Source organism: Ambystoma mexicanum, chromosome 4p (genome assembly GCF_040938575.1).
Source record: "Ambystoma mexicanum isolate Mex_15411 chromosome 4p, UKY_AmexF1_1, whole genome shotgun sequence".
Taxonomy (NCBI): Eukaryota; Metazoa; Chordata; class Amphibia; order Caudata; family Ambystomatidae; genus Ambystoma; species Ambystoma mexicanum.
The window spans coordinates 37,583,471-37,607,331 of NC_090927.1; the positions used below are offsets into that span (position 1 = coordinate 37,583,471).

At 52.2% G+C, this 23,861-nt stretch overlaps 1 pseudogene; it reads right to left on the reverse strand.

Annotated features, from left to right (window-relative positions):
- LOC138452724 (uncharacterized protein DKFZp434B061-like) overlaps positions 1-15,622 on the reverse strand; it is a 32,169-nt pseudogene extending 16,547 nt beyond the window's left edge.
- Between the last annotated feature and the right edge of the window lie 8,239 nt (positions 15,623-23,861).

A 23,861-nucleotide genomic window follows, 5' to 3' on the forward strand; every position in this document is an offset into this window, starting at 1 on the left:
TGGTTACAGAGCGACAAACTACTTCTTGCTTCAGACCCTGCTGAAACAACCACATTCTAAGCTATGACACGGCCACCTGCATAATGACTCAAAATGATAACAAACCTCACACCAAACACTTCTCCGTGGGGAAAACAGTTGCGGGGTGAGCTACCCGTGGAATGTAGGCCTTTCCCCACAGTTTACAAACCCTTTATTAACCTGGGGTTAGAACTTGCAACTATTAACAAAACACCATATGCGGCTGGCGCTGTGTACGCCCCATATATGCGGGGCCACCGCTTCACCTTATGGCTCACTACGGAGACCACTCTAAGCATGTTAGTAATAGACAGGTCCACAGCGGCACTGCACCAGATTACAGAGTCCTCTTTACGCAGTCGTAGGACCGCAGGATGTCATCTCGCCTACTACTGGCATCAGCTCAGGATTCACTTCCCGGGTCCAGGTCATGTGACAGTACAGTCCATGGCCGGCAAAGCCGCACCTGGGGGTACCAGGGGCCACATCGGCCTCGTTCCTTGATGTTCATAGCCGATCCGCGGGACACCGGTCACTAGTCATTCCGCTTCTCCTTTGGCTGTTGGCGGGGCACGGTGCTGTTGATCGGGCACGGGGTGATCGGTCATCACCTGCCCCTTCTCCGGCGATGTTCCCCGGTCCGAAGTGTCTCCTTCCACCCGGACCGCACACGGGCGCACAAACCCTCAAGCTGAGCTGCTACTCCCTTCTATCCTGACGTACTGACCCCTAGGGTTGGGGTCCAGGGCTTTCTGGTTTGCTGGTAAGTCACACAGACCTTCGATGTCGTAGCATGCAGGGTGTCCTTGGCGACCCGCTGTCTGAGCCCACCAGTCTGGCAGGCCGGGTGGCTCTTGTTCCGCTGTGTTCTGCTGGCACTGTGCCGGGAGGTGACCACCTCACTGCAGGTCGACCTCCCCTTGTCCTTGTTGTCACCGTGCCCCTTCCTTGTCTGGCTGGCATCGCTGTGGTGCCGGCGGATTGCTACTGCCCAGCCGCTAGTGCTGTGCCGACATGGCATACGTGATCGCTCACATTCCGCTGGATTGAATGGCCTCACCCCGACCTGCCCAGTGCACCACCTCTTCATGGGAGTGTCACGGTCAACCTCCACTCCTTGGCCCTCAGGTGGTCCAGTGGGGACTTCCGTGGCAAGACGTCGAGTCCCCTTGCAGGGCGGGCACAGAATCCTCCATGTCGGTTTGTCCTCGCACTCGATGATGCTGACATCCCGGTGTACAATGCCCAGGGATCAGGACAATGAAACGATCCGGAGTACACTGCACAGGGCGTGGGATGCTGATCTGTTCCCACTCGGGTTCTGATGAACATGAGGGTGGAAGTCCCCGGTTGATCACAACATGGCTATCCAGTGGCCCCCTATGGTGTACTGGGGTCATCTCTTCCTCAGGCCGGAGCATGCACCTGTGGTAGTGCACCACTCCTGACTGGACGAGGCTGGCACCGCGGCGCCGGACGTGGTGTGGGCGGCCCCTTGTCCCTTGTTGGCCATGGTGGGGTAGGGCTCTTCTTTCACGGCTCCAGGCCGGAGCAAGTCCTTGTGGGGCCCTGGGTGATGCTAGCAGGCCGGCAGGGCCACCAGCTCCTTGATCCTCCGATGTTCCAGTAGGGGATCTTGGTGGGAGGGTGTCGAGGCCGTCTGCGGGGCCGGCAAGACATCTTCGTTGTCAGGGTGATCTATCTTCCTCTGGCCCTGTCACTAAAATGTCCATAGTGCTGGGCGCCGGATGCTGAAATGTCCTGGCTTGGAGTTCTGAGGAGTGTCGATCAGCAAATTGCCACCGTTTGTGCGCCGAGGCCACTTGTTCTTCCGGCAGTACGGCGCGCCCGTGGCCGTGGGACACCCGTGACAGTTTGATGTCGACAGCGGGGTTCTGCGAATGGTGTCGGCAGGCGCCCGAGTCTTACTCAGTTCCCGGGGCAGGCGTCTGCGCTTTTGATGCATTTAGATTCTCCATGCACTGCCACATGACCGCCGTCACTTCCCTTCTTGTTTTCTTGCTGGCACTGTGCATGGAGGTGACCACCGGTGCAGGACACAGCACTTCCCATCATTACTCGTGTCCCCGAAGTTCCATTGGACCATCCTGCCCTCCACGACTTGCCAGGGGGGCCCGGGATTACTGAAGAGCCGTCACTTCACGCCCCACTGCGCCGATGACTGGCGCCGCAGTTACTTTTAGTAATTTGTCTTCCTTTGAGGCCTTCCCCTCCATGAGCCCTCTCCTTCCTGGGGGAAGATGCGGCCTCACCTTGCCTTCCCCTCCATGGGCCCTCTCCTTCCTGGGGGAAGATGCGGCCTCACCTTGCCTTCCCCTCCATGGGCCCTCTCCTTCCTGGGGGAAGATGCGGCCTCACCTTCTCCGGGCGGGGTTTGTATTGCGGGCAGGCACCCTCCCTTAGGGATTTTCTTCCACACCGCGGCGGGGCCAGCGGCAGCTCACGCGGCCGACGCCGCTTTCCTTCGACGCCATTTTCATTGTTGTATTTATTTTTCTTTTTTTTTTTCTTTTTTTATTTTTTTTTTCTTTAGGGCCCGGGTGGATGTTGGGGCCGTCTCTGGGGGGGGCGCGGCAGCTGTTTGGCGACTCCCCCTTTCTTTCATCCTTTTTTTTTTTCTTAGCGTCCACGCGGGTGGGGGAGGGGCACTCAGCTCACCTCTTTGTTACGGCTCCCGAGGGGTGGAGGCGGGGAAAGACATCGTCCCTACCGGGCAGCCGGCAGCCATTCCTCCCCGCGGGGGAGGGGTGGACAGCCGCCTTCGCTTCGTCCGTCTTCTCTTTTGTTTTCTTTGCTCCGGTTCTCGGAGCACCGTCCAGCCCCCTCGTGGGCCCTGATGGTGGGGCCTGAAGGCGGGGCGAGGCTCTGTCTCCCCACGTCCGTGGCCAGCTTCGCCGCCATACTTGTCCTCACGAGGAGAGTGCATCAGCTGGCACGGTGCCGCCAGCATATGCATCTTCACGCGGCCGACGCCGCGGATCAGACCACCTCCACAAGGTTGGGGAAAACGGCTCCCTCCGTTGTCTTCATTGCGGCAGAGCGCCGCCAGGTGTGAATCCCACCGCGGGGTAGCCCGGGCCTCCCTCGCCCATGCCACGGCGGTGAGGCGCAGGCCACGCGAAACCGCGGTAGGACCGGACGCTCCTCTTCCAGTGCACCTCACCGCAGGGCAGCCTGGGCCTACACCGGCCATGTCACGGCGGTGCGGCGCAGGCCACGCGATACCGCGGTGGGGCTTGATACTCCTCTTCCTCCCCCTTTCCACTCACTGGCGGAAAAGTTCAACGCGGGCTCGTGGTCCTCGTCGCCATTGTTGGGGGTCGCCTGCCATGGTCATCCGGCAGGCGCCCCTGGGCGCTATCTCGGCTAGCGCCGTGCTGTCCCACTAGGTGTGTGGGTGGGGGCCTGCCATGGACATCCGGCAGGGCCCCGGGTGCCAGGGCCTCTGGCACCCTGGCGTGGGGTCACAGCCTGCCAGGCCTCTGACCGAGGGAACCTCGACTGCCATCCTGGCATGCGGGTCCCTCAGTGTCTGGGCGTGCAGGCCTGCGCCTCCACGTGTAGGCCTGGGGCCTACATGGATAATGAGACACGGACTCAGTCGTTCCTCTTTGGGAGTCTGCAGCCGCTCTGTCTCACGTGCCTGCAGGAGCTCCTTTTATTAGCTTGGGCCATGACACAGTCATGGCCCCTCTTAAAGGGGCAACACACGTGGGAGGAACACATCCCCTTAAAGGGGCAATACACATTGGGAGGGTCACCCGTAACAGTGCATGCACTCCCATCATCTGCCTCTCTCCCTCCTAACATGGTGAGCAGTGTCTCTCTAGTGCATGTACTCCCATCATCTGCCTCTCTCGCTCTTATCATGGTGAGCAGTGTATCCCCAGTGCATGCACTCCCATCATCTGTCTCTCTCCCTCTTAACATGGTGAATAGCATCTCTCTAGTGCATGCACTCCCATCATCGGCCTCTCTCCCTCTTAACATGGTGAGCAGTGTCTCTCTAGTGCATGCACTCCCATCATCTGCATCTCTCCCTCTTAACATGGTGAGCAGTGTCTCTCTAGTGCATGTACTCCCATCATCTGCATCTCTCCCTCTTAACATGGTGAGCAGTGTCTCTCTAGTGCATGCACTCTCATCATCTGCCTCTCTCCCTCTTAACATGGTGAGCAGTGTCTCTCTAGTGCATGCACTCCCATCATCTGCCTCTCTCCCTCTTAACATGGTGAGCAGTGTCTCTCTAGTGCATGCACTCCCATCATCTGCCTCTCCCTCTTAACATGGTGAATACCGTCTCTCTAGTGCATGCACTCCCATCATCTGCCTCTCTCCCTCCTAACATGGTGAGCAGTGTCTCTCTAGTGCATGTACTCCCATCATCTTCCTCTCTCCCTCCTAACATGGTGAGCAGCGTCTCTCTAGTGCATGCACTCCCATCCTCTGCCTCTCTCCCTCCTAACATGGTGAGCAGTGTCTCTCTAGTGCATGCACTCTCATCATCTGCCTCTCTCCCTCCTAACATGGTGAGCAGTGTCTCTCTAGTGCATGTACTCCCATCATCTGCCTCTCTCGCTCTTAACATGGTGAGCAGTGTATCCCCAGTGCATGCACTCCCATCATCTGTCTCTCTCCCTCTTAACATGGTGAATAGCGTCTCTCTAGTGCATGCACTCCCATCATCTGCCTCTCTCCCTCTTAACATGGTGAGCAGTGTCTCTCTAGTGCATGCACTCCCATCATCTGTCTCTCTCCCTCTTAACATGGTGAGCAGTGTCTCTCTAGTGCATGCACTCCCATCATCTGCCTCTCTCCCTCTTAACATGGTGAGCAGTGTCTCTCTAGTGCATGCACTCCCATCATCTTTCTCTCTCCCTCCTAACATGGTGAATAGCGTCTCTCTAGTGCATGCACTCCCATCATCTGTTTCTCTCCCTCCTAACATGGTGAATAGCGTCTCTCTAGTGCATGCTCTCCCATCATCTTTCTCTCTCCCTCCTAACATGGTGAATAGCGTCTCTCTAGTGCATGCACTCCCATCATCTGCCTCTCTCCCTCTTAACATGGTGAGCAGTATCTCTCTAGTGCATGCACTCCCATCATCTGTCTCTCTCCCTCCTAACATGGTGAATGCCGTCTCTCTAGTGCATGCACTCTCATCATCTGCCTCTCTCCCTCTTAACATGGTGAGCAGTGTCTCTCTAGTGCATGCACTCTCATCATCTGCCTCTCTCCCTCTTAACATGGTGAGCAGTGTCTCTCTAGTGCATGCACTCTCATCATCTGCCTCTCTCCCTCTTAACATGGTGAGCAGTGTCTCTCTAGTGCATGCACTCTCATCATCTGCCTCTCTCCCTCTTAACATGGTGAGCAGTGTATCCCCAGTGCATGCACTCTCATCATCTGCCTCTCTCCCTCTTAACATGGTGAGCAGTGTCTCTCTAGTGCATGCACTCTCATCATCTGCCTCTCTCCCTCTTTACATGGTGAGCAGTGTCTCTATAGTGCATGCACTCCCATCATCTGCCTCTCTCCCTCTTAACATGGTGAGTAGTGTCTCTCTAGTGCATGCACTCCCATCATCTGTCTCTCTCCCTCCTAACATGGTGAATCGTGTCTCTCTAGTGCATGCACTCCCATCATCTGCCTCTCTCCCTCTTTACATGGTGAGCAGTGTCTCTCTAGCGCATGCACTCCCATCATCTGCCTCTCTCCCTCTTAACATGGTGAGCAGTGTCTCTCTAGCGCATGCACTCCCATCATCTGCCTCTCCCCCTCTTTACATGGTGAGCAGTGTCTCTCTAGCGCATGCACTCCCATCATCTGTCTCTCTCCCTCCTAACATGGTGAGCAGTGTCTCTCTAGTGCATGCACTCCCATCATCTGCCTCTCTCCCTCTTAACATGGTGAGCAATGTCTCTCTAGTGCATGCACTCCCATCATCTTTCTCTCTCCCTCCTAACATGGTGAATAGCGTCTCTCTAGTGCATGCACTCCCATCATCTTTCTCTCTCCCTCCTAACATGGTGAATAACGTCTCTCTAGTGCATGCACTCCCATCATCTGTCTCTCTCCCTCCTAACATGGTGAATAGCGTCTCTCTAGTGCATGCACTCCCATCATCTGTCTCTCTCCCTCCTAACATGGTGAATAGCGTCTCTCTAGTGCATGCACTCCCATCATCTGCCTCTCTCCCTCTTAACATGGTGAGCAGTGTCTCTCTAGTGCATGCACTCTCATCATCTGCCTCTCTCCCTCTTAACATGGTGAGCAGTGTCTCTCTAGTGCATGCACTCTCATCATCTGCCTCTCTCCCTCCTAACATGGAGAGTGGCGTCTCTCCAGTGCATGCACTCTCATCATCTGACTCTCTCCCTCATAACATGGTGAGCAGTGTCTCTGTCATGATCTCTGCTTCCAAAAGGTCAGGGTTTTCCCAACTCCCTTGGAAGCAGATCCATAACCCAGGTTCCGAGTGCCAACCAGTCCCAATTGGGACCTTTTGGACCCAGTCCTGGCGCCAGTGGCACCAGGCTCATAAATATGCCCAGTCCAAGCGCTGGAAGCGCCGGGCTCATAATGCTTGGGTGGACTTACCTGCAGCAGACCATGCTGCTTACTTGCCTGCCAGTTGAGCCTCTGATCCTCTTCTGTTTGGAACTACTTTTTCTGTTGGGTGGGGCAGGAGCCACTCCCTAGATTCAGAACACTGGAACTCTTCTGGAAAGCAGGAACTCTTTTCTTACCTAGGCGTGGCTGTGGAAGGAGACACCTAAGCACTACAGGAGGCTATTTAAACCACACCCGATGGATGAATCTTGCTTTGCGTTATTCTGCATCCTCTGCAGCAGAACGCTCATCGTGTCTTCTGCATCTGATCCTGGGCCTAAGGAAAAAGGCTTACCATCCTGAATCCAGTCTTCAGCAACACCTATAAAGACAAGAAAGAACAGGTTAGCATTACGGTCTTCAGTGACAGCTCTTCACTTACCTGGTCCATCGGCTGTCACCAACGCCTTGCGGTGCATTCCGGCATCTGAAAGACAAAGGCTTACCTACTCTTCGTGCGCTCCGGAGGTCTTCACACTGCATTTCGGCATCTGAAAGACAAAAGCTTACCAACTCTTCGCACGCTCCGGAGGCCTTCGGCGCTGCATCCCGCATCTGAAAGACAAAACAAGGTGCGTTTAAAGACTTTGGGGAACTTTAATACTCACGTGCCATTACTCCTTTCCACATCTAACCCAGTGGGTATTCCGGCACCCTGCAGCCGCTCCGAACTTGTACCTGCAAAATAAAAAGACAGTTAGAGCGCATCGTGAAGCAGGCAACAAGCGCTTACTTACGTGCTTCCAGGCGCTTCTATTCATCACACGGGCTCCATCTTCAACTCACTTCAGCCCGTCATCCGCCATCGCCGGAACCCTGCAAAACAAGAAACATCATTACTAAAGACTTTAAAGACATTAGAATTACTCGAAACTTACCGTTCGTGCAGTAAACGACGGACAGCAGTCCTCTGAAGTCAAGAGGCCTGCTTCCCTTATCCAGTGAAGAAACTGGTTACAGCACCCTGCCACGAGGCAGATGGAGAGCACGCCGTTCACTTACCTAAGGTGAGAGCGTTAACCTTTGGGGTTCTACAGGAGAAGAGAAAGGGAAGAAGAGAGAGACATTCAATAACCCAGTTCCTTAATCCCATATTTTCTATCTGCAGACATCTTACCCTTCAAGTCAGACATACAGTGCACAGAGGTCCAGCCCAAAGAGCCAGCCGTGTGTTGCACATCACCTTTGAAGATACGGTATACGCCCAGTCAAGACCGGCGCCTATACGGGAATCAGGTGAGCGTTACAGTCTCTCTAGCGCATGCACTCCCATCATCTGCCTCTCTCCCTCTTTACATGGTGAGCAGTGTCTCTCTAGTGCATGCACTCCCATCATCTGTCTCTCTCCCTCCTAACATGGTGAATAGCGTCTCTCTAGTGCATGCACTCCCATCATCTGCCTCTCCCTCTTAACATGGTGAATAGCGTCTCTCTAGTGCATGCACTCCCATCATCTGCCTCTCTCCCTCCTAACATGGAGAGTGGCGTCCCTCCAGTGCATGCACTCTCATCATCTGCCTCTCTCCCTCTTAACATGGTGAGCAGTGTATCCCCAGTGCATGCACTCCCATCATCTGTCTCTCTCCCTCTTAACATGGTGAGCAGTGTCTCTCTAGTGCATGTACTCCCATCATCTTTCTCTCTCCCTCCTAACATGGTGAATAGCGTCTCTCTAGTGCATGCACTCCCATCATCTGCCTCTCCCTCTTAACATGGTGAATAGCGTCTCTCTAGTGCATGCACTCCCATCATCTGCCTCTCTCCCTCCTAACATGGAGAGTGCAGTCTCTCCAGTGCATGCACTCTCATCATCTGCCTCTCTCCCTCTTAACATGGTGAGCAGTGTATCCCCAGTGCATGCACTCCCATCATCTGTCTCTCTCCCTCTTAACATGGTGAGCAGTGTCTCTCTAGTGCATGCACTCCCATCATCTGTCTCTCTCCCTCCTAACATGGTGAATAGCGTCTCTCTAGTGCATGCACTCCCATCATCTGCCTCTCTCCCTCTTAACATGGTGAGCAGTGTCTCTCTAGTGCATGCACTCCCATCATCTGTCTCTCTCCCTCCCAACATGGTGAATAGCGTCTCTCTAGTGCATGCACTCTCATCATCTGCCTCTCTCTCTCTTAACATGGTGAGCAGTGTCTCTCTAGTGCATGCACTCCCATCATCTGTCTCTCTCCCTCCTAACATGGTGAATACCGTCTCTCTAGTGCATGCACTCCCATCATCTGTCTCTCTCCCTCTTAACATGGTGAGCAGTGTCTCTCTAGTGCATGCACTCCCATCATCTGCCTCTCTCCCTCTTAACATGGTGAGCAGTGTCTCTCTAGTGCATGCACACCCATCATCTGTCTCTCTCACTCCTAACATGGTGAATAGCGTATCTCTAGTGCATGCATTCCCATCATCTGCCTCTCTCCCTCTAAACATGGTGAGTAGTGTCTCTCTAGTGCATGCTCTCCCATCATCTCTCTCTCCTCTTAACCATAGCTCTCAACTCACCCGCTTTTGGCGGGTGTCAACCGCCTTGCAAAGGGCTGACTCAACCGCCAAGCCTCCTGCACTCCCATTCATTCCAATGGGCGTCTCACCCGCCAAAAACAAAATCGGGTGATTTCACCTGCCTTTGCGAGGCAAATGGATGAGAGCTATGTCTTAACATGGTGAGCAGTGTCTCTCTAGTGCATGTACTTCCATCATCTGTCTCTCTCCCTCCTAACATGGAGAGTGGCGTCTCTCCAGTGCATGCACTCTTATCATTGTTATATACGCCTTACGTCCCATGAGCACGGTGACGTAAGGTACCTAAAATAAAGAGCCCGCCCCGGACACAATTTATACCACGTGTCGTGTCTGTTTGTAGCTCTGCACAGCCGGGCCTTCCACGCAGGCAACGAGGGACAAACTGAACAATCAAGACAAACATAAGCTACAACTCGGCCTACAAGCCCTCGGCAGGGGCACATTTTTTGGAGACACGGAGGGAGGCCCATTCCCCACCCGAAAAAAAACGTTTTTTCTTCCTGTTATCTTTTTACTCCATCTCCTCCTGCAACGCCTGGACATCCGAAGACAACAGGACATCAAACAAACTGAGGTAGATGTGAACCAGTGGTCTACCTGAAACCCATTCTCAGGCCAGGTGACGCAGTAGGAGCCACTGCACCGCATACAGCAATTGAGAAGAGCCCCTGGGTACCTCAATGCCCCATCAACACAAAGGTCACGAAGGTGAGGAGTGATTCACCGCACATACATGTCAACTATGGAAATTCCGGCTCCGGGAACAACATGGCGACTTGTCTGTCCACACCCAGACCCAGCACGTCATCGAGGATAGCAGCGTCAATGACACCCACAGCACCATCCTCTCGACCTCGCGGTGGGACGACAATGGCGCTTGGGCCATTCGACCCCTACACCGACCCATCGTCAGTGGGCCTCCGCTGGCTATTGTGGATCCAGAAGTTTGAGATGGTGATGGACTGCAAAGACATCACAACGCCCAGGAAGATGATGTCACACCTTCTGCTCAATGTGGGTGACAAAGTCCAGCGCATTTTCAACTAACTGGTAATCGGCAATGGTTCAGACATCTACCAACTGGCCAAAGAAGCTGTCATGGCACATTTCATGCCACAACTGAACCCGGACTACGAAACTTTTATCTTCTGTGCCACTATTCAGATTGAGGAGGAAACACTTGACGCCTACCACACAAGACTCAGGAAACTCACACTCTTGTGTGAATTCCACAATGTTGAGAAGGAGATAAGACACCAAATCATCAATGGCATGCACTCTGAAAAACTGCGCAGAATGGTGTTGAGCAAAAAAGGCATTCCCCTAGCCGGGATCCTCAAATTTGGACGTCAAAGAGAACTCTCGCTCGTGAAGGCGTCACATATGAGCACCACATTGCAGAAGCTCCAACTGATGCCGGCAACGGCGACAATAGCTCAAATCACCAATCGCCAACCGCTGAGGGAAGATTTCAATGAAACAAACAACTCACCACGGTGGCAATCAAGGATCCCAGGGCCTACAAAGTGTGGATGGTGCGGAGGTGTGCATCATGTAAGAAGAAATTTCCCAGCACAAGGAACCACGTGCTGAGCATGTGGCCGGAAGGACCACTATGCGACAGTCTGCAAATCGTCAATGCAATCACAACGCCCCCAACCCCAACTGCAACAAGGCAAAGGCATCCCCAAGAAGAAGAAACAAGCCAACGCCCACTGCATAGAGACTGCCAATTCATCAACCGACGAATCCAGTATGATCAGGGTGACCCAACGAAAGATGCGGGAAGTGGACAAACGAGAAGGAGGAGGAATGTCTGCCTAGTCTCAGCACTTGAACACAGAGACATGGAGTCGGCAAAGAGACAAAGAAGACGCAAATGCCTAGTGGCCATACAGGGCCAAGAGACACAAATGACAATTGACACTAGAGCATCAGTAAATGTCATACTGGCAACAATGTTCCAAAAGCTGCGTCCCCGTCCGGCCTAAAGCCAACGGATACACTGTTATTTGCCTATGGATGCAAAACCCACTACCAGCGGAGGATCACTTCAGAACAACAGCAGAGGCGATCGAGTCCTACAGTCAAGGGTATACATCGTCAATGCACGAATCAAATGCATACTAAGTGGTGATGCAGCGGAAAACCTGGCACTAATCCGTTTCATCTGTGATGTAACAGACTCAACAGACATCACCAGCCTCCTCGGGAAGTACTCGGGCATCCTTAAAGGCATTGGATGCCTAAAAGGAAAACTTATAAAGCTCCACATCGACCAATCAGTACAGCCCAAAGCAGTGCATCACAGAAGAACCCCGTTCCACATGAGGGACCTAGTCGAAAAAGAGCTGTGAGAACTTGAAAAACCAGGAATCATATTAGAGGTAACTGGGCCAACACCGACAATGAAGCCGAAGCAACTGGGAAAGGTGAGAATCTGCCTCGACATGCACCTTCCAAATGCAGCAATGAAGCGGGAATGACAAATCACCCCCACCTTTGACGAAATTATTATGGACCTCACAGGGTCGAAAGTGTTCTCGAGAATTGACCTCAACGCTTGGTACCATCAGTTGAAGCTACATCGTGGCTCAAGATATATCACTACCTTCTCCACGCACCTGGGCCTACGCCAATACGAAAGGCTGAGTTTCGGCATCTCCTCAGCGGCATAGGTTTTCCAGCAAGCCATCCAGGAGGTGATACAGGGCATCCCCAGAGTGCTGAATGTCAGCGGTGACATCCTCATCCATGCCAGCGACAGATACGAACACACGCGTCGCCTCGAGATGGTGCTCAGCGGGTTGGAGGCCACAGGTTTGACCATCCACCGGGAAAAGTGCGAATTCATGAAGGAGGAGATCACATTTTTCGGGTACGTGTTTAACAGCGCTGGAGTTTCGGCTGAACCTCAAAAAGTTGCGGTCATTAACGAAGCCTCTCCCCCAACAACACCCACAGAGGTACACAGATTCTTGGGAATGGCGACATACTGCGGGAGGTTTATCCCCAACCTGGCAACAAGGTTTGAGCCGCTTGGAGAACTCACCAAATCTAACACCAAATGGGCCTGGAGCCTTGACTGCCAGGAGGCGTTCCAGCAGATCAAAACATCCCTCTCAGCTGAGACAACAATGGCCTACTATGTCCCCACACTATCAACAGAACTGTATGTCGACGCCAGACCTGCCAGATTTGGGGCCATCCTTGTTCAAGTAGCTCAAACAGGGGAGACAAAGCCAATCGCCTATGCCTCTCACACCCTAACACCAACAGAACAATGGTACTCACACATAGAGAAAGCGGCCATTGCAGTTTTGTGGGGATACTGCCATTTCCACATCTGTCTCTATGGGCGGAAGTTCAAGGCTTACACAGACCACAAGCCCCTTATCCCGATATTCAGGGGGTCATCTTCGCAACCCCCAGCAAAATATGGAAGTGGCTGCTATACCTGCAACAATACGAGTTCGAGTTAGCCTACCAAGCAGGCACCAACAACCCAGCGGACTTCCTATCCAGGCACCCAAGGGCAGCTACCCTAGGAGAAGTGAATGAGGCAGAAGAAAAGGAGGAGCACATATGCCAGGTTGTACACACTATGAAACCCAAAGCAGTCAGAATCGTGGACATCGTATAAACCACCCAAACTGACCCCTGGTGTGACCTAATCAAGAACACCATCATATCATGCGAGTGGAAATCCTTCCTCTGCAATGTACACAACCGCACACCCGAGGCCAAAGACTTCCTCAGGGGCATGTTCCCGATACGACAAGACCTGTCGGTCACCAGTGAAGGGTTAATCCTGAGAAGGGGCCCCGATTGTGATCCCCAACAGTCTGCAGGACAGAATCATAGAGCTGGCCCACGAAGGCCACCAAGGAATGGTCAGGAGTAAGGCCAGGATCCGACACTGAGCGTGGTTCACACACATTGACACCAAGGTGGAGCAACTCATAGCAGCCTGCCTCCCTTGCCAGGTTAAAAGTGCACCACCAAACCCTGAATCCATACAGTCGGCAGAGCGTGGGTCCTCAAGATGGGATGCGATCAGCATCGATTTCTGCATAGTTCAGGAAGGAACGTATCTGTTGGTAGGAATCGATGACCATTCAAGATACCCGGAGGTGGAGATTGTGTCCTCCACAGCAGCAGAAATGGTGATACCAGCCCTGCAAAAGATGTTTGCCACCCATGGCCTGCCACGACGCATCAAAAGCGACAATGGACTGCCATTCCATGGAACGGAGATAAAGAAGTACCTGTCTGATCTGCACATCCAATAGCACTACATCACGCCTAGATGGCCACCAGCAAACGCCGATGGAGAAAGGTTCATGCGAACCATTAACAAGGTGCTACGTCTACGCAGGGCACATAATAGCCCCTGGAGAGTGGGCCGGTACCGATTCCTATGGACCTATCGGGTGACGCCCCACAGCTCCACGGGGCTACCACCGGAAGACATCATGTATGGGACATTGATAAACTCGTCAAACCCCCATTCCCTAGCAGGGACATAGATACAAATGACAGTAATCTCAGTCAACGTAGGAGAGTAATTGCAAATGAACGCATGAGAATCAGGAGGCATGCACGGAACTCGGAACACCAAGTCGGAGACCAGGTGTTGGTGGTGCGAAACTCCACGAAGTCCAAGCTCGAAACTCAGTATGACCAAGTCCCCTGGACTGTGACCCGAAACAAAGGGACAATGGTGACGGCAGCAGAAGGTCGCCGCTTGATCACCTGGAATGCCTCGTGGTTCAAGAGGGTGCCCCAACAAATGTGGACTGATGGGGACCAGCAGCTCCTGGAGGAAGCAGAGCCACCGTTGGAGGGTGCAAACCATCACCCGAGGGAGAGGCGAGCCTGAGGTACGAGTCAGACGAACCACCGGACGGACCTGTTGAGGCGTCTCCAAATGAGGAAGGTCATCTCAAATGGTGAACCAGTCCGGGGACGGCCCCTAGGCCAGGACATTATGCTTTAAGAACAGCACTGAGGGCCCCGGAGAAGTTAAAAGAGTGCTAAAGTTGCATTGGAGGGAGGGCAAAACTGTGCTGGACTAGAGTACACAGAAGAGTTAAACTGTTTTGGTTAACACAGTTACATAGATTATGTGGTATTGTGTTCTGTTGGAAAAAGGAGGAATGTTATGTACGCCTTACGTCCCAGGAGCGCTGTGCCGTAAGGCGCCTAAAATAAAGAGCCCTCCCCACTGCGAGTGAGCCAGTTCCGGGCATGATTTATACCACGCGTGACGTGTCTGTTTGTAGCTCTGCACAGCTGGGCCTTCCATGCAGGCTCTCATGCGTTCGCCCTTCAGCGGAGCACCGGCAAGGGAGAACATAACAATCATATGTCTCTCTCCCCTTTAACATGGCGAGCAGCGTCTCTCTAGAGCATGCACTCCTATCATCTGTCTCTCTCCCTCCTAATATGGAGAGCAGCGTCGCTCCAGTGCATGCACTCCTATCATCTGCCTCTCTCTCTCTCCTAACATGAAGAGCAGCGTCTCTTCAGTGAATGCTATTACAGGGACCTGTCCCTTTAAGACAATGCTCCCCCTGCGCATCACGAGCGGACGTGACGAGGGAAGTAGGAGGAGGGTGGGGAGGCGAGTTCAATATCCATATGCATGTTAAATAAAGAAGACATATCTTTAAGAAGCTGGTGTGTGTTCTTCATTACATCCAGTCCCCTGGGGCTAACAACTGGCGATGAGGCGCTCCTCCTTCTACACACACAGGCAATCCTGCCACGCCTCCAATGTCCACACCAGCAATCCCGCTGGGCAGCAGTGTCAGTAAGCGTGCCCCGTTTCCTAAATCCGCGCCAGCGATCCCGCTGCACAGTCACGCCAGCTTGGCCCAGAGAGCCAGCGCCCTCCCACCATCCTATGGATCGCTTCCTTTCACCATCCAACGGACGTGCCGGAGAACCAATCCTGGGCCACGCACCCTCTCTGTGTGCCCGCCATCAGGAAAACACTGCGCACAACCTGAACTGCACGAGAAGGACCATGCGCACTGTTCCTTTTTGCAGTACAACAGCCTACCAATGGCAGGAGCCACAAGTACGTTCCTACACTGGGCTCACCTTGCAGCAGAGCCAACAAGTCTTCAAAGACAGTCCCAGGTGGGTGTTTGGGCCTGCCCCTAAACAAGGGACTCAAAACACAAGTGTAGTGAGACAGCCATCATACAACACTTCACTCCCTTTATGTTAAGGAAAACACAAAGCATAATAGGAACCCCATTAGGTGTTACCTGATGCACCAAGAAACATCCCTTACCCATACATCTCAACAGGGACGCGCCCGAGATCCATCTCAAAGCCCAACGCAACCATGAGCTCATCACCTGATCGAGCATGGCAGGCCCCGCCGGCCCAATCACTGACAACAAGGTCAACTGCCACCGCGTGGCGCATGCCCCCACCGTTTTCAATGACCCTGCAGGCCGTCAAAGGGCGCCGGTGGGTGGAATGGCTTGAGGATTTCAATAACTTCATAGCAGCCTCAGGTGAGGAGGCATCCCCACGACTACGCAGTACGTTCCTCAATACTGCTGGCACTGAAATTAAAACACTGATCAAAACCATCCCGTCAGCGGAACACCCTGATTTTGCATCACTACTCACGGCCCTCAACAAGAGACTGGTAATAGAACCCAACAGGGATTATGAGAGATATGTGTTTAACCAATGCACCCAACGAATTGAAGAAACCGTGGATGAGTTCATCACTAGACTACAAATCAAAGGGGCGCATTGCCAGTTCCACACATTTTCCCTAGATGAGGCTATTCGCCTAAGAGTAATAGAAGGATTTCTCTCACCAACTCTGAAGAAACAGCTTCTCAAGAAACCCCTTACCATCGAAGAAGTTAGCGAAATGGCCAGAATCCTCGAACGAGTAGACAGACAAGCGACGTAGATGACCAGCACCACAACACCCAAGTAAGATCGAGGAGATGTGATAGCAGCAATCCACACAAATACCACAAGAGGGGGAGAGAGAGCCAATGGACCCACCTATACGTCAACACCAAGGATGCAATGCCAGTGCTACCGGTGTGGGATGGCTTTCCACAAGGCTGGTTCTTGCCCTGCACTCACCCAAAAGTGTGGAAATTGCAGAAGGAAAGGACATTTCCAATCTGTCTGTAGAGAAGGCAGACCTTTCCCTATGCCATGGACACCCTTGATGCCGCAATATAGATCATATCAAAGGACACCACAAAACCAATCATACCAGGTACGCCCATACCAACAAAGGCCAAGAAGATATGTGAGAATCGTTGATGAACTTTTTCTGGAAGATGAACCTCAGGAATATGAGTCACAAGAGCTGAAGCCACAAATTTGTGACAAATATGACGGATCACCACCATCATCACGTCCAAGCCACCACATCATGCCACAATTCAGCCAAGACTACGAATGTGTGCAAAATGATATGTATTCACAAGACAAATTTGTGAACCTCATCATGGATGACAGCGGAGCAAGAGAAGCACCACGAATACCGGTGGACATTTGTGACAAGAAATGTTGCTTCCTCTTCGACTCAGGGGCCACTGTGAACATTATGGAGGAGAAAGAATTTCACCAAATTCAAAGCAAACCAACCCTGGCACAGACATCATCTAGAATCTTTCAATGGGGTGCTGACGTCCCTCTGCATAGTGTTGGATCATACAAGCGATGGCTCATTCATGGAGACAAGTCGACAACGCCGATCATTCACGTAATACAGAGCCCAACCAAAGGGTGATGCCTACTGAGCTATAAGACTGCTTCATGCCTAGGTCTAATCAACATCCACATGCAAGAAGGTGACACCATTCATTCAACAGAACCCGTATCTGCAACACAGGGATGCAGTTGCAGCATAGAACATAAACCGCCATCAAATACAGCCATCACAAGAGATGACATCCTGAAGGAATTCCCGCTCCTGTGCCAAGGGCTCAGCAAGATGAAGGGTCCCCCGGTCAAACTGCACATTGACCCGTCGGTCCGCCCTGTCCCACAAATTCCGCACTGGGTCGGATTCCACCTCCAGACGGTAGTATCCAATGAACTTAATCAACTCCTAAGGGATGACACCATTGAACCGAACACAGACCTGACGCCATGGGTCTCACCACTTGTCATTGTTCTGAAGGAAGGAGGTCGCCTGTGGACATGAGGATGGCCAACATGGCTATTCAAAGGGAACGGCATCCAGGACCAAGGATAGAAGACATGATAGTCCAACTCAATAAAGCTGTCCTCTTTTCAAAACTCGATCACAACCAAGGCTACCATCAAATGGTACTCCATCCCGACCCGAGAGTGATCACCACGTTTGCATCCCATGATGGACTTTTCCGGTATAAACGATTGAATTTCGGAATTTCATCAGCGGCTGAAATCTTCCACAAAGCCATCAGACAGGTTATCAGGCCTGTGAAGGTGACACTCAATTATAGTGATGACATCCTTGTATTCGGAAAGACACATGAAGAACATGACATAGCCCTCCGTGCTGCGTGTACTGCTGTTCAAGAAGCAGGACTGACCCTCAATCTAGAAAAGTACTGATTTAGCAAGTAAAGGCTCAAATTCTTCAGCCACATCTTCTCAGCTGATGGCATGACCCCTGATCCGGACAAAGTTTCCACCATTTTCAACCTGCAGGAAGCCTGCCAAGTAGGTGATTTGAAATAGTTCCTGGGGATGGCAGGCTATTGCGCCAGATATGTGCCCCACTTTGCCACCATCACAGAACCACTGAGGTGCCTGCTACAGAAGGAGGTCCCGTTTGTTTGGTCCAATGAATGGCAGGGGGCATTTGACACAATCAAACTTGCTTTGGCTGAAGCCCGGAGGCTTGCCTATTTCGACCCGGACTGGCACACTAAGATTGTTGTAGACATCAGCCCGGTGGGCTTAGGGGCCATCTTAGCACAAACCTGCAGCCCTGATGCCAACCCGAGACACATAGTGCCCTATGCCAGCACAGCACTAGCCCCTCCCCAAATCCGCTTAATCCCAGGTGGAGAGGAAAGTTTGGCAGCTGTCTGGGCCTGCAAACATTTCCACAATTTCGTAATCGGAAAAAGGTTCGCCCTCATCACGGACCATCAGGCTCTGCTGTCCCTCTTCGGGAACCCCAGAACAAATATGCCCCCAAGAATTGAGCACTGGGGCATTCGCCTACAGGAATACGACTTCGAGATCATCCACCAGCCAGGTGGCGAAAACAATCAGGCAGACTACCTGTCCAGACACCCAGCTGGCAAGCCGATCCCCAGACTATGTGACAGGAATACATCAGATATGTGACAGTCAACGCTCTGCCTCCAGCCATCTCGATAGAATCCAAAGCCTCTGCCTCAGCAGCGGAACCCTCCATGGCCTTAGCTATAAGCCTAATGGAAAACAACAGGTGGAAGGCCTTCCGCCATGCAGTGCTAGGACACCCAGGTGCCTGCAAAGATGAACTCGAGAGGTTAACCAAGGTGCACACAGAATTGGCCGTCCAGGATAAGTCCATCCTGCTAAGGGGGTCCAGATTAGTCATTCCAGCGACACTCTGATCAGAGATCATCAAGACCGCCCATGAAGGCCATCGGGCGCTGACAATACCAAAAGACAACTCAGATATCATGTCTGGTTCCCGTTCCTGGTGGGTGAAAAACTGTGTAGCCTGTCAATGTACTGCCAAAGCAGAGCCCCCGGCTCTGCTCAGAACGCTAAGATCCCCGAACACCTCTGGGAGCGAGTCGCAGTAGATTTCTACGGGCCCCTCGAAACGGTCAGTACTTGTTACTCTTCATTGATGAACACTCCAGATTCCCCATTGTAAAGAAGGTGAAATCCACAGCATTCGCCCATGTAGCTGCTATCTTCGACAAAGTCATAAGCGAATGGGGGATCCCAAACACCATTGAGTCTGATAATGGATCACCCTTCAGTGGACATGAGTTTGGAGTATTTGAAAGACACATGGGTTTCAATCATCTAAAGATCACGCCACGCTGGCCCCAAGCTAACAGGATGGCAGAAAGGTTCATGGCCTTGTTCAAGAAGACGTTGCAAAGGTCCCGCATTGATGGCTCAGATCCACATCAGGCACTGTGTCGGATGTTGAGAGACTACCGCAACACACCGCATGAAGTCACTAACAGAACCCCAACGGAGCTCATGATGAAATACCAGGTTTGCACCAGATTCGTCAGAAACCCAGCAATACAGCCCGAACCAGTTCGGGGATGAATGCAAGGAAATGACTAGAGTTGAGACAGATGAAAGAAGAAGAGCCCGGCCAAAGGAGTTTCACATAGGTGATGAAGTTTGGGTCCAACAAAACATGAGCAAGAAAACAGACTCACAGTTTACCCCCAAGCCTTTTGAAGTGACTGCTGTTAAAGGAACAATGATAACAGCAGCCAACGATGTAAGGGAGGTAACCAGGAACAGTTCCTTGTTCAAGCAAGCCAATAGAGGAGAGGAGGAGAGACCTCCGCCTCCGGACCCGGACCCTGAATACTACGATGCCCGAGATGAGGAGTGGGTCTCCTGTGAACCCAAGGTATTACGTCAGTTGGAATCGCCTGGTTATATTGATGGCGGCTCGGTTCAAGAGCCACAAGGACGCCCACAAAGGACCATCAATCGGCCGCCAAGACTAGTTGAGGAATGTTAAACCCAAGTTGTTGAGTTCTCATGTTTAATACACACAAGGACATTTGTCCGGGGGTGTTGTTACAGGTATCCGTCTCTTTAAGAGAAGGCTCACCCTGCGCTTCGCAAGCGGACGTGACGAGGGAAGTAGGAGGACGATGAGGAGGCGAGTTCAGTATCCGTATGCATTTTAAATGAAGAAGACGTATCTTTAAGAAGCTGGTGTGTGTCCTTCACTACATCCCTCATAACCTGGGAAGCAGCCACTCTCCAGTGCATGTACTCCTATCATCTGTCTCTCTCCCTCCTAACATGGACAGTAACGTCTCTCTAGTGCATGCACTTCTATCATCTGTCTCGCTCCCTCTTAACATGGTGAGTCACGTCTCTCCTGTGCATGCACTCCCATCATCTGCCTCTCTCCCTCCTAACATGGAGAGTAGTGTCTCTCCAGTGCATGCACTCCTATTATCTGACACTCTCCCTCCTAACATGGGGAGTAGCGTCTCTCCAATGCATGCACTCCCATCATCTTTCTCTCTCAAGCTTAACATGGAGCAGTGTCTCTCCAGTGCATGCACTCCTATCATCTCTCTCTCTCTCTCCTAACAGCTCTCTCTCCTAACAGGGAAAGCAGCATCTCCCCAGTGCATGAACTCCCATCATCTGTCTCTCTCTCCCTCTTAAAATGGAGAGCAGTGTCTCTCTATTGCATGCACTCCGATCATCTGTCTCTCTCCCTCTTCAGATGGAAAGCAGTGTCTCTCCAGTGCATAAACTCCTATCATCTGCCTCTCTCTCTCTCTCTCTCTTCCTCTCTCTCTCTCTCTCTCTCTCTCTCTCTCTCTCTCTCTTTCTCTCTCCAAACATGCTGAGCATCCTCTCTCCAGTGCATGCACTTCTGTCATCTGTCTCTCCCCCTCCTAACATGCTGAGCACCCTCTCTCCAGTACATGCACTTCTATCACCTGTCTCTCTCCCTCCTAACATGCTGAGCACCCTCTCTCCAGTGCATGCACTTCTATCATCTGTCTCTCTCCCTCCTAACATGCTGAGCAGCGTCTCTCCAGTGCATGCACTTCTATCATCTGTCTCTCTCCCTCCTAACATGCTGAGCACCCTCTCTCCAGTGCATGCACTTCTATCATCTGTCTCTCTCCCTCCTAACATGCTGAGCACCCTCTCTCCAGTGCATGCACTTCTATCATCTGTCTCTCTCCCTCCTAACATTCTGAGCACCCTCTCTCCAGTGCATGCACTTCTATCATCCATGTCTCTCCCTCCTAACAGAGAAAGCGGTGTCTCTCCAGTGCATGCACTTCTATAATCTGTCTCTCTCCATCCTAACAGGGAAAGCAGTGTCTCTCCAGTGCATGCACTTCTATAATCTGTCTCTCTCCCTCCTAACAGGGAAAGCAGTGTCTCTCCAGTGCATGCACTCTTATCATCTGTCTCTCTCCCTTCTAGCATTCTGAGCAGGGTGTCTCCAGTGCATGTACTCCTATTATGTCTCTCTCCCTCCTAACATGGAGAGCAACGTCTCCCCAGTGCATGCACTCGTATAATCTGTGTCTCTCCCTCTTAACATGGAGAGTTGCATCTCTCCAGTGCATGCACTCCTATCATCTGTCTCTCTCCTGCTACCATGGAGAGTAGTGTCTCTCCAGTGCATGCACTTCTATCATCTGTTTCTCTCCCTCCTAACATGCTGAGCACCCTCTCTCCAGTGCATGCACTTCTATCATCCGTGTCTCTCCCTCCTAACAGGGAAAGCGGTGTCTCTCCAGTATATGCACTTCTATCATCTATCTCTCTCCCTCCTAACAGGGAAAGCAGTGTCTCTCCAGTGCATGCACTTCTATCATCTGTCTCTCTCCCTTCTAACATGCTGAGCACCCTCTCTCCAGTGCATGCACTTCTATCATCTATCTCTCTCCCTCCTAACAGGGAAAGCAGTGTCTCTCCAGTGCATACACTTCTATCATCTGTCTCTCTCCCTTCTAACATGCTGAGCACCCTCTCTCCAGTGCATGCACTTCTATCATCTATCTCTCTCCCTCCTAACAGGGAAAGCAGTGTCTCTCCAGTGCATGCACTTCTATCATCTGTCTCTCTCCCTCCTAACATGCTGAGCACCCTCTCTTCAGTGCATGCACTTCTATAATCTGTCTCTCTCACTCCTAACAGGGAAAGCAGTGTCTCTCCAGTGCATGCACTCCCATCATCTGTCTCTCTCCCTTCTAGCATTCTGAGCAGTGTCTCTCCAGTGCATGCCGTAGTAAACGCTTGCACAGATGACAGGAGGCGTGATGACTGGCTGGATGTCTTTTATTGCACAGTGGACATCTGCCGGGAACATGTAAGTAATACAGAACCTGAAGGCTAGGCAAACGTGCCTAATAACTGTTGCAGGGCTGTGGGACTAAAATGTCTCGTAGTGCGAGCCCCCAGGCCCTAATCTCGGAGGAGCCAGCAGGACGCGTCTTGCCGCGTCCTCTGGTGCTCCCGTAATGCGCGCGAAGCGCGCGGGGGCGGGCCTCGCCACCAAAGCGAGATCTCGCGAGAGTTGGTGACTCTCGCGATATCTCTACACACCTCCCTTTGATACGGAAAGAGGAAGTTCATTGCATAACATAGTCACTGTATCTCACCGGTCTTCTGTGCTCTCATCTCGGCCGGTCACCCTTTCCAGTGCGATCTTCCTGTTGCTCCTGTTCGGATTCTGGCATGGGCGATCCCGGTTCCATCTCTGTTTCTTCCCTTTCTTTGTCGTTTCTCTCGGGCTCCCGTTGTTCCCTTCGCTCGTTGTCTATTCCTTCTTCGGCATGTGGTCTCTCCGTCTCTTTCTTGTCTCTTCTGATATAGGGCTACTCTTTCCAGATTCCATGTGCGCCCGTCCTCGGTACGGACATGGTTAGTTCCCCTGTGGACCACTTTGGTGGGTCTGCTGAACCGAGAGCATGTGATTTGGTCCTTTTTTGGTAGTCTTATTTTGACCCAATCTCCCCCTCCAATGTCTGACGCTTGCTTGGTTCTTCTTCTTTGGTCACTCCATGTTTTCATGCGTGCCTTGCTGTTTTCCATTCTCCACACCACTTCTGACATGTCCACTGCTTCATCTTCTCTCACTTTGGTTAACCATGGTGGTATGAGCGTGGAGGCTGCACTCCTCCCTCTCAACATTCGAAACGGGGATATTTGCGTTATTCCGTTTGGAGTGAGTCTGTGGGCCGCTATGGCCTCCTTGGTAGTTTTTAGGGGGTCCATCCCAGAAGCCGTGGCTAGTTGGATTGCTCCCTTAATGAACCTGTTGGCCCTTTCAACAAGCCCATTGGCTTGGGGATGATGCAAGGCCGCCTTCTTTTGGCCTATATTGTGCTTTCTTAGGAATTGTTCCATGTCCCGTGAGATCAGTTGTACCCCATTGTCTGTTACTACTTCCTTGGGGAGGCCTTCTCTTTGAAAAGTTTCCGTGAGGACTTCAATTACCATCGCTGTGGTAATGTTTGGGACGAACTCAGCCTCGACCCACTTGGATAGGTAATCAACCAGCACTATGCCGTACCGATGTTCTGGTGCCATCGCTTCCAGAGGTCCTATAAAGTCTATGCCCACTTTTGACCACACCGCTTCTGGTACTTCTGTGGGAATTAGGGGTGCCTGTCTGAGTTTCAGTCTTTTGTCGCTATTGAGGCACTCATGACAGCGCTCTATCATGGTGCGAATCTCTTGGTCCATGGACGGCCACCAGTAGGCCTCCCGGACTCTGCGCCGGGTCATCGTGTTTCCCAGGTGACCAGCGTGGGCTCTGCATAGAATGGTGCTCCTCATGCCTACAGGTGGGATTATCTGGTCCGCCTTCATTATTATTCCGTCCGTTTCAGATATCTCTTCGGCCACCTTCCAATAGGGTCTCATACCTTCTGGCACCATTTTTTCACCTGGCCACCCTTCCTTGATCCACTCACGGATTTTCGCCATGGCCGGGTCTTTTCTG